We start from the raw sequence: 16,192 nt of genomic DNA on the forward strand, positions 1-16,192 counted from the left end.
TGCGTAGGTAAATGCAGATTTGAGAAAGTATGACAGCTCTTGAGAAATAATAGGACTAAGAAGCAGTTTGCATTCTCTAGACCTCATTTCCTTACTCATAAAATTGAGTCTCAGAACTGTGATCCCCAGGTTCTGTAGGTCTATGCTGGTGGCATTTAGAAAAATAGCTATTAAAGCCATGTAGGTACTGTTGGTGAGAGAAGGGAACTGACATGGTGTGCAAAAGGGAGTGATGAGGACTGTGGAGAACTGCAGAGACCCGCTTTGGGTGAGAGGGTAGATGTCATGTCTCTTAGGTCCAGCCAGTGTTCCCTGTAGGATGTCCAGAACTGCCTTTTTAGAAGTTGGAAATCTGTATTTTAATGTAAAATATCCTGTTTTTATTTTTATGTTTTAAAATATTAGTTCAATGTTAAGCATGATGCTTGCCAAACCAAGCATATCTATATTCTAAATTAAGTCTTCCGGCTTCAAGTTTGCAACTTCTCACCTATACCAAGGGCCTATGAGCAGTCAATCATCAATCACAATTACCCAACAGAGTTGACCTGCAACTCTGTGATTCCCAACCCAGACAAAACATTCGCCTCATCTGGAGAGCATTTTACAACAAGCAGGGCCTGAATCCCACCTGCAGTGATTCTGATTCAATCAGTCTTGGGTTGGTCTCTGACTTCAGTAAGCTTTCAAAATTCCTCAGATGATTCCAATACGCAGCTGGGTTTGAGAAGCATTGGTCTGGAGGAATCGTGTCTGTTTCTACCTGGCTGCCACCGCCTCGCCTTGCTCCCATGGCTCTCAGGTCCCCAGGACTGCCTAAGAACTTCTTCCAGCAACACTTGCCTTTTTTATTGTTTCAGAACATTTACTGGTGATGAGAGACTCTAAAGAAGTCACAGCTTGCTTCCTTTCTGAAGAACGTTGTGATTTTGGCTCACGTGCAGTGCACAACAACTCTTCTCCAACAGCATGACATAGTCCACTGTCTCAGGATCCCATTTTTCCACCAGCTGCAGAGCAGGAAGGGACAAATCAAAGTAGGTATCCTTTTGCTATTTTTCAATTTTATGCTGTCTAAACAATATTCATAACAAGCGCTGTGGTAAATCTCTCATTTACTGTCACAGTTGTTCTACTGTTTTGGTGTACTTTTATATTTTTACTCCCTCTAAGTATTGAAAACAAATTAAATTCAGCAAAATAGAAGATCCAGGGAATACAACAAATAATTATTCCTGCCAAGCACGAGTATTTAGCACCTGCATGTTTGGGAAATGTTCAAACTGGTTTGCTTTGTATATGCTGTAAAAGTGCTCCCCGGAGCTAAGGAAATCTCTTTTGGATTTACTTGTTATTTATGTATTTATTTGATTTTTAAAATATAGGCAATAGGCAAATTAGGTTAGTTTGCAAGGTCTCTGGGTACAGCCACAAGATTTTGGAATATTGCATTTGGCCTGGATCTCATATCAGAGTCAGGTTTGGGTTATTAATCTGTGGACCTGGGGCTGGATGGATTATATTAAAGTAAGACTTTGTACACTTTCATATAACTCATTTTTGTCATGCGGCATTATATTTCTCAGTGGCTAAAGCTTCACAAATGGCTCATAAATATTTTGTGAATGAAGGTTTGGGGATGATAGTGTGTCATAGCAAGAGTGAAATGATGCAAGAGATGGGAGAAAGGGAAAGTGAGCTGCAGAATTTTCACTGCTCCTGCGTATCATAGAGAACTGATTTAGAGGCCTGTGTAGTTTCTCCTTAATTACTTCAGAGATGGTTTTGGAAAATGCAACTCTAAATGGAGCGCAGGATGATTTATGGTACTATTTTATGAGATGGAATTAAAAATTCAAACCAGAATGTGTAACTGTGGCAGCATGGGGCTACTCATTAAGAGGCAGTGAACGCTGCCATTCATTTGCCTGCACCTGCTGGGGGTGGGGGTGGGGGAAACATGCTGATACCTGCCCACTTGACTGGGCTTGGCAAGAATAAGAGCTTCCTGGATCAGTGACTGGAGAAAAACTCTTTGGGGAGGCGGGAGAAACTCCCCAACGCCTGTAATGAGAACAGCTGGCAACTTACACAGTACAGGACAGTCAGGCATCCACACAGTGTGGAATCCAGACACACAGCTCTGCAATTTAAGAGCCTGTGGCTCAGCTTTCTTTATCTGTCAAACGGGATTGGTAACAACCACAGGCTACTCTGTAAAGATGACATAAAATCGTATATGGAGAAGCCGCTGGTGAACTAGATTATGGAATATAAATGTGAATTATAGTGCGTTATTATAAAATCTCCAAGGAAACTGCCTCAGTATCTTTTATTATTAGCATGAAGCAGAACAATTGCTTCACAACTTGGTGGTCTATTAGGAGGTATGCTAGAGGCCATGGAGAACCCCACTTTGTGAAAAGTATCTGGATTTTGCCCACTAGCATCCATTTAACCTTGATGGAGCTCTGGTTGTGTGCACAGGATATCTTGTTGGATCAGTACTCATGGTCTACTCACATGTGCAAAGAAGAAGCAGTTTCTCCATCTTGTCTATAAGTGATAGGCTTTTTCTTAAGATCACCCTCTTGCTAAGTTGTGGGGATAGATCAACTTGGTAACTTGAATCTTGGAGAGGTGAAATTATCTTTTCATATTTCTCAACCTCTAGGAAAAAATGCTAAGACCTCTCCATTTCCCTTATTTCCTCCCCAACAGCCATCTAAAATGGTTCATGTGACCTTGAGCCAACAGAGTGATGGAATCCTAAGGTCCAGGCAGAATCTTTTGCTGCCTCTGCTCTCTGAGTGGTATTCTTCCGTCCACCTGGTCCCTGTCAGCATCTGTAGCCAGTATAACTTGTGGTGGGTTCACTCTTGCTCCATTTGGTTCAGTAGCTTTTTTCTGCAACCTGGCCTCACCTGGATTCTCTCTTGTCCTCTGAATTTCAACCACATTCCCTTTCCACACCTGGTGTGGTCTTGATATAAGGTTCCTTCTCTCATCATTAGAGGCCGATTGTTTCTGAACTCCACTGCCTTGAAGTTATCCCTCACAGGCTGGCAAAAGATCCCAGGTCCCACCCACACTACACCAGAAACAAGAGTGGCTCCAGAAAGTTAGACCCTGGCCATTCCTCTGATGATAATGTTGGGGTTGCTAATTGCCTTTGATGTCACCCTCTCCCCTCACCTACTCCTCACCAACATGATGTAGTGGTAATCTCTACCAGAATCTGTTCTAGAGTTCTTTGCTTTTGACTTTTTCATCTGTTAGCTAAATTATCTAAAATTCCTCCTGATCTCTGAGTCAAAGTCTGGACTCTTGCCCTCCCGCCTCACGGACTCAGTACCCAGGAACTGCCAAAGGCTGGCTGGACTTGCCATTGTTCTGTAGCACATCTTCCTTCTGTTTTGGCAAACAATCTTATGACCTGGTTGTCATGGATGGAAGGGATATCTTACAACACTATGGAAAACACTTTAAGATCTGAGTCCTCCAGGTTTGGTTCTGGTTATGCAAAATTGCTTTAACCTTTAGATAAATATTTTTCAAGAAAGCCTGGCTTCAGAGCCTTTTGTCTTACTGCAGAATCTTATTCTGAATGACAAACATAAAAGTAGATATTTATTTCATACATACCCCCTCTCCTACACACACAGAGACCATGTATCAGATACTATTCTAGACGCTAGGAATACAGTGGTAAAGAAAACAATAAATTCCTGCTTCCAAGGAACTGTCTTTCTAGGTAGAGTGGCAATCAGTAAACCAAATGAGTAAGTAAAGTAAACATACAAGGTGTTGATATGTGGTATGGAGGAAAATAAAGCAAGAGAGAATAAGTGATGCAGGTGAGTTTCTGGACATTAAGAGTGACATTTGAACTAGACTTGATAGATGGCAAGAAAGAAAACCATGCTATGTGGATTATCTGAGAGAAGGCCATGCTAGCAAAGGTCATATAAAAATTAAAAATAGAGGCCGGGCGCGGTGGCTCACGCCTGTAATCCCAGCACTTTGGGAGGCCGAGGTGGGCGGATCACGAGGTCAGGAGATCGAGACCATCCTGGTTAACACAGTGAAACCCTGTCTCTACTAAAAATACAAAAAAATTAGCCAGGCATGGTGGCGGGTGCCTGTAGTCCCAGCTATTCAGGAGGCTGAGGCAGGAGAATGGCGTGAACCCAGGAGGCAGAGCTTTTGGTGAGATTATGCCACTGCACTCCAACCTGGGCAACACAGTGAGACTCCATCTCAAAAAAAAAAAAAAAGGAAAAAAGATTAGAAAAGCATGTTAATATTTTCAAAATATCCTGATACTTTGTCATCACTGATCCTAAAATTGCTTGGTGCTTTGTTTTAGGCAGGTATATCCACACTAAATATGATTAACAAATTATATTTTCTAAAATGTCACAAAGATCAAGTCAAAAATCTCTGGGGAATCTTCTTATATGACAAAGTCATTTATTTATTCATATAGAATATAATAAGAGCTGTGGATAAACAGAAATGAATATGATGGTGTAATATAATTCCTGCTTTCAAGGAGCTCTTGAAGAGTCAGAGAGGATGGACTTAATGATAAGAGTGTGTAATAAGATTGATGCCAGACATGAGCATGGGGTCTTTTGGAAATGTAGAGGCATTTAATATGCCCTGCGTGGGAGAGGGAAGTCAGAAGATAACTTCTCAGAGAAAGCAATACCTGATGTGGATCTTAAAGGGTGAGTGGAAGTTACCCAAACAATGCCGTGGAAGAGGTGATCAAAGCAGAAGGGGCAACATCAGTTAATGCATGCAGATGGGCCATGCAAGATGAGATAAATGTGGCTCATAGCTTCTGGAAAGAAGACATGAGGTGGGTGATGATGAGAAATGAGGCTGGAGATGTGGACAGAACAAGGAAAGCCAAATTAAGTCCAAATTCCTTCACCGGCACATCTTCCTTACCAGGCACATTTCCAGCAGTGAGTCAACTACAGCCTTTGTTCTGTTTAAGCTGAGCTGGGTGTCAGGAGTGTCTTCCCTCTGCTGCTCATTCCTACAAAGAGTATTAGTTTCTTGAGTCCCGAGTACAGCTGCCATAGCCTGGGAGCCCTCCTTCATTGTGGCTGCCCAGGTGAGCTAACCAATATTTGCCTTAGGTTCCACTCTTGCTAGCTCCGTCACTGCCGCCTCTTGTTGTCATTTAAATGTTTCATGTATGTCTCTTTTCATTTTATGAATTATAAATTTGAGGGCACAAACTACCCTATGTTTCTCCTACATTGTCCAACATAATGTTCTGCATACTCAGGATGTACTTGTTAAAAAATGCATTTCATTACTTTAAACCTGCATTTTCCAATATGGTAACCACAAGACCCAGTTACTTAGATTTAAATTAAGAAGATCTATGAACCTTCAGTTTCTTGATCTCATTAGTCACGTTTCAAGTACTTAGTACATGTATGGCTAGCGGCTACTGTATTGGGCAGCACAGAAAATATTTCCATCATCACAATTGGCCATCACTGCTTTAGAATACTTTTTAAAAGGAATTTCCAGGTGAGAACGGCTTCAGGCCATTTTTGGAATCATACCTATAAATTGTCAAAAGAGTGCCAGTCAATTCTATTGCACGTGATATTAAAGTTATTGATGAAACATTATAATGTGACTCCAGGTAATTTACTTTTACAAGCTTGGCAATACACAAAATGTAGATATTTATTGGAGAAATAAAAATAGTAGCATTTTATTGATGTCTACTCTGTGCCAGGTATTATACTAATATGCTATATATTTTTATGCTATGCATCTTTTAATCTTTAGCCCTTTGAAGTATATATTGTTGAAAAAGAGGAAACTGAGGTCATTCTCATGAAATAAATTACTTAGGATATACAGTCAGGAAGAAGTAGAGCCAGTATCCTAACCCAGAACTGGCGACCCAAAAGTCTGTCCAGAGAATATTTTATTGATCTATCTATCTATCTAGCTAATATTTATCTCTCTCATATATATATATAATATATAATTTGCCAATATCAGCCACCCAGATCTAAGAAATATTACCATTTTCCATATTTGCATCTTCCTATGAAATAAAGACAGCCAGGCGCGGTGGCTTACACCTGTAATCCCAGAACTTTGGGATGCCAAGGCAGGCAGATCACCTGAGGCTGGGAGTTCGAGACCAGCCTGACCAACATGGAGAAACTCCATCTCTACTAAAAAAAATACAAAAAATTAGCCAGGCATGGTGGCACATGCCCGTAATCCCAGCTACTCGGGAGGCTGAGGCAGGAGAATCCCTTGAACCTGGGAGGCAGAGGTGGCGGTGAGCCAAATGGCACCATTGCACTCCAACCTGGGCAACAAGAGGGAAACTTAGTCTCAAAAAAAAAAAAAAAAGAAAAAGAAAAAGAAAAATGAAAGAAAGAAAGACCTACACATTTAAAGACACCTTTAGCCCTTCTGTATTAGTCCATTTTCACACAGCTATAAAAAATATCTGAGACTGGGTAATTTATAAACAAAGACATTTAATTGACTCACAGTCTGCCTGTCTGAGAAGACCTCAGGAAACTTACAATCATGACGAAAGGTGAAGGGGAAGTAAGCATGTCTTACATGGTAGCAGGAGAGAGAGAGTGAAGGAGGAAGTGCTACTTTTAAACCATTAGATCTCATGAGAACTCACTATCATGAGAACAGCATGAGGGAAACTGCCCCCATGATCTAATCACCTCCCACTGGGTCCCCTCCTTGACATGTGGAGATTACAATTCATGGTGAGATTTGGGCGGGGACACAGAGCCAAACCATATCATCTTTCCTGATTCCATTTTTTTTCTTCTTCCTGCTGCAAAGATAACTACTATGCTGAAGTTAGTTTGTTCCTTTCCATTCAGGTGTCAGTAGTTTTATTATGTTTACCTGTATCCGAAAGCAGCATATAGTATTACTTTGAAACTTTTAACTTAAAAGGAATGTAGTATTGTGTGGTTGACATTTCTACCCAATATTTTGTTTCAGGATTTATTTCTGTTGATGCCTGTAGCTTTGGTTCATTTGTCTCTACTGTTCAGTGTTATTCCGTATGTCAATATAGTACAGTTTACTCATTCTCCTATTGGTAGACATTTCTGTTCCTAATTTTTTTCCACTGCACAAAAAGCTGCCGATATGGTCTGCATATATGTTTCCTTAAGCTTATTTCAAGCATTCATCTATGTTATATTTCAGAAGAAAATCACAAGGTGCTTGGTAGTATACATCTACATGTTACTAGATATCAGTAAATTGTTTTTTAAATGGAGATTTCAATTTATAATCCCATTGACAATATTTGAGACTTTTCATTTTCACACACTTCTGTAGTACTGGGAATTTTCACACTTTTAATTTTTTGCTAGTTTGATGAGCATAAAATAAATGGTTTTTCATCTTAATTTTTATTTCCTTAATGAAATTGAGCATATTTTCTTCTATTTAGTGGCCATCCAAGTATCCTCTTCTGTGGCTCATCTAACCTTATTCATTGGCCAAATTTCTTTCTTGGGCTACTGATTTATTTTGTATTGATTTATGGGAATTCTTTATATGTTTTGATTATAAATTCTTTGTTTTTTATGTGGGTTGCAAATGACTTTCCAGTTTGTCTTTTCTTTGTCTTTTCATTTTGTTCATAGATGCTTTCAATTTTGATATAGTTAGATTTATAATTTCCTTCTTCAGAGTTTGTACTTTTAGTATCTTTTTTTTTTTTTTTTTGGAGATGGAGTCTTGCTCTGTTGCCCAGGCTGGAGTGCAGTGGCATGATCTCAGCTCACTGCAAGCTCTGCCTCCTGGGTTCACGCCATTCTCCTGCCTCGGCCTCCTGAGTAGCTGGGACTACAGGTACCTGCCACCATGCCAGGCTAATTTTCTGTATTTTTATTAGAGTCAGGGTTTCACTGTGTTAGCCAGGATGGTCTCAATCTCCTGATCTCATGATCCGCCCGCCTTGGCCTCCAAAAGTGATGGGATTACAGGCATGAGCCACTGCACCTGGCCTGTACTTTTAGTATCTTAAGATATTTTTTTCATATCTCCATGTCAGAAAGATGATCTCATATTTTTTCTAAAAAGTTTTAAAGCTTTGCTATTTATAGTAAGGATCTCAGTCAATTTGGATTTTATTTTTGTGTATGATGTAATATAGGTATCTACTATTTTCATATAGATCACTAACTTGGCTATTTTAGTTGTGACTAGCTACCCTTCTCATTATGCAGAATGCAACTGTGTCATTTATGGAGTCACCATATGTGTGTGGGTCTGGCTCTGATCTCTCTTCTTTGCTGTTGGTCTCTTTATCCCATTGTTTACAATCTTGTGATTTTTGATATGTTATACTACACTGATTTTCCCTTTGTATTGTTCTTTGAAATTGGTTTGGCTAGTCTTAGCCCTTTCTTTTTCACTCTTAGTTTTTGGAACAGCCTGCCAAGTTTTGGTTTATGGTTTTTCCATTCTGCCAAACCACCTCTATTTTAAGTCCCACATGAAAGGCTCTCTCAGGAAGGATGGTGAGATTAAATCAGAAGATGACAGTGGGATGGAGGTAGTGGTTGATCCTGTCAAGCCGTAGGGCCTTTGGCCAAGATGAGATGTAAAGATAGAGGTGAGAATTGATCACTGACTGTGCAGGAGTGAGGTTAAATGCATCATCCACTTGAGCAGGGTTAGAATTAAGATGTCAGACACATCATATGCAGGATGATAAGCCAAGATCTGGGAAGAATAAGGGTATTGGGACACTCAGCGTCTATGATAATTGCCTGGATACTTAGGGGGATGTTAGTTACCTAACAAAAAGCTAACAGAAATAAAGTCACTGCACTGGAAGCAGTTCTACACTAGTTACCAGCCCACCCCCAGATTGAGATCTTCCCTTGTAATAAGACAGCATGGCACAATGGTATAAGAAGCAGGACTTTCAAATCCAACAGATGTGGACTCCAGCCCAGAACCACCACAGGGGAGCTGAATGATATTGGATGAGGTTCTCAGTCCTTTCTAAGCCTCTGTAAAATGAGGAGGATTCTAATTTCTACCTCACAAGTGAGAAAAGCAACAAGAAAAAGGCCTGGCAAAGAGTAAATGCTTTAAAATATCATTTTATTCCATTACAAATGATCATGAACCTATTAAAAGTAAGTCACTTCCCAAATGCCAGAAACTGTGTCCTTATCCCTCCAGTATCCTCCTGGTCAACTTTGGGGGATCCATTTCATTCTGGTGCATGTGCACAGTTATGCACCGCATAAGGACATTTTGGTCAACAATGGATGTCTTATAGGACAGTGGTCCCGTAAGATTATAACATCATATTTTACTGTACTTGTTCTATGTTTAGATATGTCTAGATATACAAATATTTACCATTGCATTGCAATTTCCTACAATATTTAGTACAGTAACATGCTGTACAGGTTGGTAGCCTAGGAGCTACAGGCTATACCACATAGCCTAGGTGTGTAGCAGGCTATACCATCTAGGTTTGTGTAAGTACACTCAATGATGTTCACGTGACAACAAAATCGCCTAATAATGCATTTCTCAGAACATATACCCATCATTAAAGGATTCATGACTGTATTTCTATCTGCTGCAAATAGTGACTAGCAGCTTTTCACTGCTTTGGACTCTGTGCCTATGGATGCCGTAAGCCTCAGCACATAATCTTTTCTCTTCCAGGTCTTAACTTGGGCTCAAAACCCAGCCACTCTTCACTTCCTGGACAGTGAAAGTAATAATAATTTATCTCTGCCTCAGTTTCCTCATCTATAAATGGGTCAAATCCTAGTCTTGGTTATGAATATAAGAAAATGAGAGGATATGCAAAAGTGCTCAGCAGAGTGCTCAGCACATATGGGCCTTCTATAAACATTGGTTAAGTAAATGTACTATGCTAGACAGTGTAGTGTCTAAGAGTCTGTTCACAGATTGATGACAGATGATTTGGGTCAAATATAGGCTCTGCCACTCATTAGATCTTGGGAAAGGTGCTTAAAGTTACTTACTTTCTCTCACCCTCAGGTCTTCCCTTGTGAACTAGGAAAAGGAATGATGTTCATCTCAGGGGATTTGTTCTGAGGATTAGCAGAAATGATGTATATAAACTGCCTGGCACATTGGAACCACTCAGCAAATCTGAGCTTTTATTAAATATTATCACTACACTCCTAGCAGAGGATTGCTTGCTCTGGGGCTTGTTCAATTTGGGATAATATTCGAGTCAAGCGTGAGGGTGATGGCCAGCCTAATGTAATAGAAATTCTAGACTTCAATTTTTAGCACATCATGTGATGGGCAAAGCTGGTTTGCAAGGCCCTGGGAGAACCCTTCCTTACCCCTCCACACCACCCAATTTACCAAAGACCTAACCCATCACATCCATAGTGGGTGTGGCCGGTATATGCATGAGCCATGATCTGAAGCCTTACTGGTTTGGGTCCAGGGGCTGCTCTGCCTCCTTATAGAGCTGGGCCACTTCCCTTCTTTTGGCCTTGGTACCAGAAAAAGAGAAATTGTCTTCTTTCCATCCTAAGTGGCTGGAGGGTGACACAAAGCATCTGAGTTTTCCTCTTTTTCCTTGTATGTTTCAGGATGGGCATCCCAAGGTCCCCAAAGGATGTGACCAGAATGAGGGGTTGGAATCACAGGTGTGCTAGCCACTAAACTCAGTATGTAAGTTGGAAAAAAAGACTTGAGAAAGGGAAAGGAGAGGGGAGTTGGAATTATTTTAATCTTAAAGAAGTTCGATATAATTACAAAACAAAACCTCAGTATCACAGCTGTGGTTATCCACCCAAACAGAATCTTCACAGTTTGTGAATTTAGCTTCCTATTCATTAGTGGCTCTCCCCCAGTTGTTGAATGTGTTCTAATCATAAATGAATTCTTAATAGCTTCAAACCAAAGGAATTACAGCACAAAGGTCACTGTTTATTTTTAAATGGATTTTTGTAATGTAATACCAAAGATTTATAATAAGAAAATTCACTTCTTCTGGAACTAGTTGGAGGATGAAAGGGCACTTTCCTCAAAGCTCCAGAGTGACAATGTCACATTAAAGTCACTGAAATAAATGGAGGTCCCAAGGGTAGCCCTACACTCCCATGCATATACTCACAGGGTTCTGTTTCAGGAAAAACTATCTGTAGCTCAGTCTCAGAGGGCCTGAGAATATTGGCTAGTATACAAGAGCAGGTACAGCAAGAAAAACTAAATTAACAATAACTTAAGTCAAATGAAAATTAATTTATTGCTCTCCTTAAAATCCAGGCCGATATGGAATTTCCATTGTAGTACACAGTCCTCAGCAGCCCAAGTGCATTTATAATTTTCCTCATTTATGGTCAGCACATGTCTGGATGCCAGACACTATAATGAGTAAAGGGGAAGGGGGAGGCATATACCTTGATTTTAAGGACATGAAGCAGATGTCCCACATCTCTTTTCTGCTCACAGGCCATTGGTCAGAATGTGGTCACATGACACACATTATGCAAGGGAAGCTGGCATCTGTAATCCTAGCCCTGGGCAGCCATGTTGTCAGCTAAAAATCCAAAAGTAACTGAAGTGATGTGAAAGATCAGATGAGACCTGGGGCAAACTGTGTTCATAAAGTCTAAAGACATTAATTTGGGTGTACCACAGGGCCTAGGAGAAGTTCCCATTATGAGCCAACTCTCAAAGCCTTCATCCATCTAGGTAGAACTAGTCATCCATTGCTACCTAGAAATGTATGCCTCAGTAGCAGATTTTTCAGACAGTGCCCATATTTTAGGCCCTTTTATTCTATGTAGTCTAGTAGAAGAGATATGAGATAACTTAATGATTACACAAGTAGATAGCTATATATGCCATAGGAGATTCCAATTAAGTGTCAAAAAATTCAGTAAGTACAGGTTATACTTGCCATGTAAATGCCACCTTTTTCATGGCCCACTCATTTGTCATATCTTATCCACTCATAAAGCCAAGTGATGTTAGTTCTTGGCTTTTCTAGCAAAGGTGGCAGCCAAGGAGAAAGTGTTCTAAGCTAAGCAAATAAATGTGTGTGGTTTCATTTTGACTAGGATGTAGGGAGCTGAGACTGAGCAATGTCAGATAGAAGTGGAAGGCTGGGGCCAGATTTTACAAAAGATGTTGGTATTATGTCTTCCCAAACAGATATTGCTAACATTGGACAGGTTCATAGAATTCCACTTACTAAGGCCACTCACTGACTTAGCAGAAAGTAAAATGGAATGTATAGACTATGCTCTACCTGGGTTAAAAAATAGGCTACTATAAACTGTGGCAACCAGGCAACAAGCATTTCTCTCCTCTCTCCTTCCTTGGAATCTGTCCTAGGTAAGAAAGGAAGCAGCAGTAACTGCCTATCTGTTGAGTTTTAAGGGGTACAAAAACTTGCTCACCAACTTCCGATGACAGGAAATTCCCAGGTATTAACTCAGTTTTATTTGGAGTATCATCATAACTGCTGCTTTTATCCCCTCCTTTTCTTTCTCCTCCTCCTTTATCTTTATTACAAAAGGAAATATTGGACTATAGAGGCCTTATTTGTTAATGGATAAAGAAAAATGAGGAACAGGCATTTGGGTTCTAGTTCCAGGTCAGCCTTGAAAGTGTAACCCTGGCTCAGGCCATGCCTAGCTCAGCTCTTTGAAACAGATGTTTCACTGTTTCATACCATTAGAGGGCCTGAGAAGAAGGGACTCCTCAATGACCTAGTTGAAAGATGTATGGCCTTTTGTCACCAAGATCACTATGGGAAAGAAGGTAGTAGTGAAGAGATGATCTAAGAAAGGAGATAACATCAATTTTATTTTTTCTAATTACTGGCACTTGGGCAAGGCATTGGAGTCTTTGTAGGATAAAGACATGAGGATTCTAGACAATCTTTCTTAGATCCAAGGGGTCTGAGTAACACTGGGCATCATGTGGATTTCACAGGAATATAAAACATAATGAAGCTACAATTGACACATCAAATTATTATGGTAATTATGAGCACTCGATTATACATTTAACATGTGTCCCATTGATCATTAGGAAATTAATTAACAATTTAGGTAAATGTAATGACATTTTTTCAGATAATGTGGTCCAAACACACAAAGATATGGAAAATGTGAGAGATTAAGAAAGGATTAGCAAAATAATTTGATTAGTGCTGTACATCTTCTGAATGCTTCAAAAAGTTTGGAATAATCAATGTATCTGACTTTATTTGCCACAGGTGAAGAAGTATCCTGAATGCACTCTTAGCACAGAGCTGTCTTTCTATCTTTGTGTTCAGGAAGTACAGTTTGTATTTTACAGATTTACCTTTAGCTACGTGAAAGCATAGCAAGATGAGGGGTAAAAAATGAGTTAAATAGAAAACAGCGTATTTTTGTTTTATTTTTGTGTTTCCTCAGGAAAGTGCTTTGATTCTTCCTGTTTTTTAAGAACACGTTTTCTAAATGTAAAGTTTTAACCTCAGAGGCATCTTGGAAAGGAAATAATAGACTCAGCTTATATCTCTAGCACTACAAGTTAAATATCTTGAAGAACTTAAATACTTTAAAATACTAGCCATAGTCCTAGCCCTGGGTAGCCATGTAAAATGTGAAAAAAACATATCTATGAGCAGGCATTGAAATAACCAAATGTATGTACTCTAAATACAAAGAGAAAGTAGAATCCTGGGATATAAATAGGCACCAAAGCTGGCTTTTACCTTAAAGGTCTCTGTTGAACCCTGGAAACTCTGAAATTTCAACTTTGATTGCTTTATGGGGTTGGAGGTGGGTACAAGGGTACAGAAATTAAATTTGAAGCCCACTAAAGTGAGGGAATTTAAAAGGAAATTTCTGAATAAGGCTCAAGTATGAATAAAAAAATAAAACCTGTCATTCAGACAAACATAGCAAAGAAACTTGCCCTTCTGAAACATGGCTCTTTGTGGGGGGAGAATAATGTCACCAAGAATGCATAGCTAAAAGCCAGTCTTCATGCAGTTTTTTGGTCAAACATTATGTTACCTGTATAATCTAAAATAAATAGCTAATTTATTTTAACATAGTCTTGAGCTAGTAGTCTCCCAAGTTTATTTTCCCTTTCTTATTCTACAGTAAGAGAAATGGCAAGCAAACTCAAATTCCCCCCGGATTAATTCTGTTTTAACCTAGACCTCAAGATATTCCCATTGAAAAATTTATAAGGAAAAGGTGCTTCCCACATTTAGCATCAAAAAGCTAGTACACACACACACACACACACACACACACACACCCCTCCATCAGTGAGAACCAGCAGAAATGAGATAGCAAAACCAAGACTTCAATATTGGAGGTGTCTTGATTTTGTAAAGACTTGTAAGGTGTTCAATTGCCAGAATTAGTGGATATGAAATATAAATATGTTTAATATGCTTGAATAGAGATTGAAGGCATGCATATAAAATATTAGACATTAAGAAATGAATAAACATATTTCAATAAGAACCAAATAGAACGTCTAGAAATTAAAAGTACAATAGTAATTAACATTAAAACTTTGATGGATGAAATAAACAACTTAGACATAGGTAAAGAATTAGTGTGTTGCAAGATAGATCCAGATTAATTTGTCCAAAAAGCAGTCTAGACAGATGAAACATGAAAAGATGTGAAAGAGATCATAAGAGATATGATAGAGTGAGAAAGATTAATATTTGCCTGAATGAAATTTCAGAAAGAATGTATAGAGTGGAACAGAGAAAACATTTTAATATCTAATAGCTTGATAACATATAATGGCTTCATATGCTAAAAGATACCGACTTAAGATATAGGAAGCTCACTGTACCCCACCCCCACTCCAAGGGAAAAAAAAGAAGTCCACATGCAAACACCAGACACTGAACAGCCCAAAGAGAAAGAATCTTAAAAGCAGCTAAAGAGAAAGATCAAACTGCAAAGAGATTAGGTGGGCAACTGATTTCTCCACGACATTAAGGGAAGACAGAAGACACTATGGAAAGAAAAACTTCTCTGCTTATAAAATTCTTTATCCAGTGAAGCTATCTTTCCAAAATTAGGGTGAAATAAAGACATGTCAAACATAATCTGAGACAGTTTACAACCTAAATACCATTTCTAAGGGATATTATGCAGAATATATTTCATGTAGAAAAAAAGGATCTAAGGCAGAAAGTCTGAGAGGTAAGAAGGAATGATGGACTTGGAAATTGGTAAATAGCTGTGTACAGCTAAACATTGTCAATTCCTTAAAGCAATGAAACATAATATTTCATTTTTTAGATAAAAGATGTTTAGTACTAAATTATTAAAGTACAATAGTATGTAAGTCCAAAGCAACTAAAGTCTTTCTAATTTCAGGAGAAGGGTAAAATAAATGATCATCTTTGGACCTTGATCAATATTTGTGTTAAAATAGCGCTAGATTATTAGGCAGAGAACATATAACTTCCAAACCAGTGATAGCAGAAAGAGGGAAATTGAATTAGAAAATGAAAAAAGAAGCAAAACAAAAATGACAAAAACCCCTCAATAATTTTGAGAGAAGGCAATGAAGAACAGGGGAAGCAGGTTCAAAGAGACAGCATGAAGCAGCATGAAAAAATAAATTTGGGCCGGGTGCAGTGGCTCATGCCTGTGATCCCAGCACTTTGGGAGGCAGAGATGGGCGGATCACCTGAGGTCAGGAGTTCGAGACCAGCCTGGCCAACGTGGTGAAACCCCATCTCTAGTAAAAATACAAAAATTAGCCAGGAATGGTTGAGTGTGCCTGTAGTCCCAGCTACTCAGGAGGCTGAGGCAGGAGAATTGCTTGAACCTGGGAGGCGGAGATTGCAGTGAGCTGAGATTGTGCCATTGCACTCCAGCCTGGGCAACAGAGTGAGACTCCTTCTCAAAAAAATTAAATAAAAATTAATTAATTAATTAATTAATTCAAATATCATAGGGATATACAAATAGTGGTTATGTATATATTGGAATACTGTATAGGAGTGAAAACGAACAAACCATTCCCCCAAACCTGTTCTTTTCTTCTTCCTGGCACATGTCAGCTCTGTCAGCTAGAAATGATTTTCCCAGCCTCCAGTGAAGCTAGGCCCTTCTCTATAACTAAGTTTCTGCCAAGTAAATGTTTGTAA

At 39.2% G+C, this 16,192-nt stretch overlaps 1 long non-coding RNA gene across 4 annotated transcripts in view; it reads left to right on the plus strand.

The window, feature by feature from the left end:
• LOC103786116 (uncharacterized) overlaps positions 1-16,192 on the plus strand; it is an 859,517-nt gene that overhangs the window by 621,368 nt on the left and 221,957 nt on the right. For all 4 annotated transcript variants that reach the window (XR_010109414.1, XR_008624591.2, XR_008624590.2 and 1 more), the window contains one exon: positions 861-1,037. This is a non-coding gene — a long non-coding RNA (uncharacterized LOC103786116). The remainder of the gene's footprint in view (positions 1-860; positions 1,038-16,192) is intronic.

The sequence above is a fragment of the Pan paniscus genome, chromosome 13, assembly GCF_029289425.2.
Source record: "Pan paniscus chromosome 13, NHGRI_mPanPan1-v2.0_pri, whole genome shotgun sequence".
Lineage (NCBI taxonomy): Eukaryota > Metazoa > Chordata > Mammalia > Primates > Hominidae > Pan > Pan paniscus.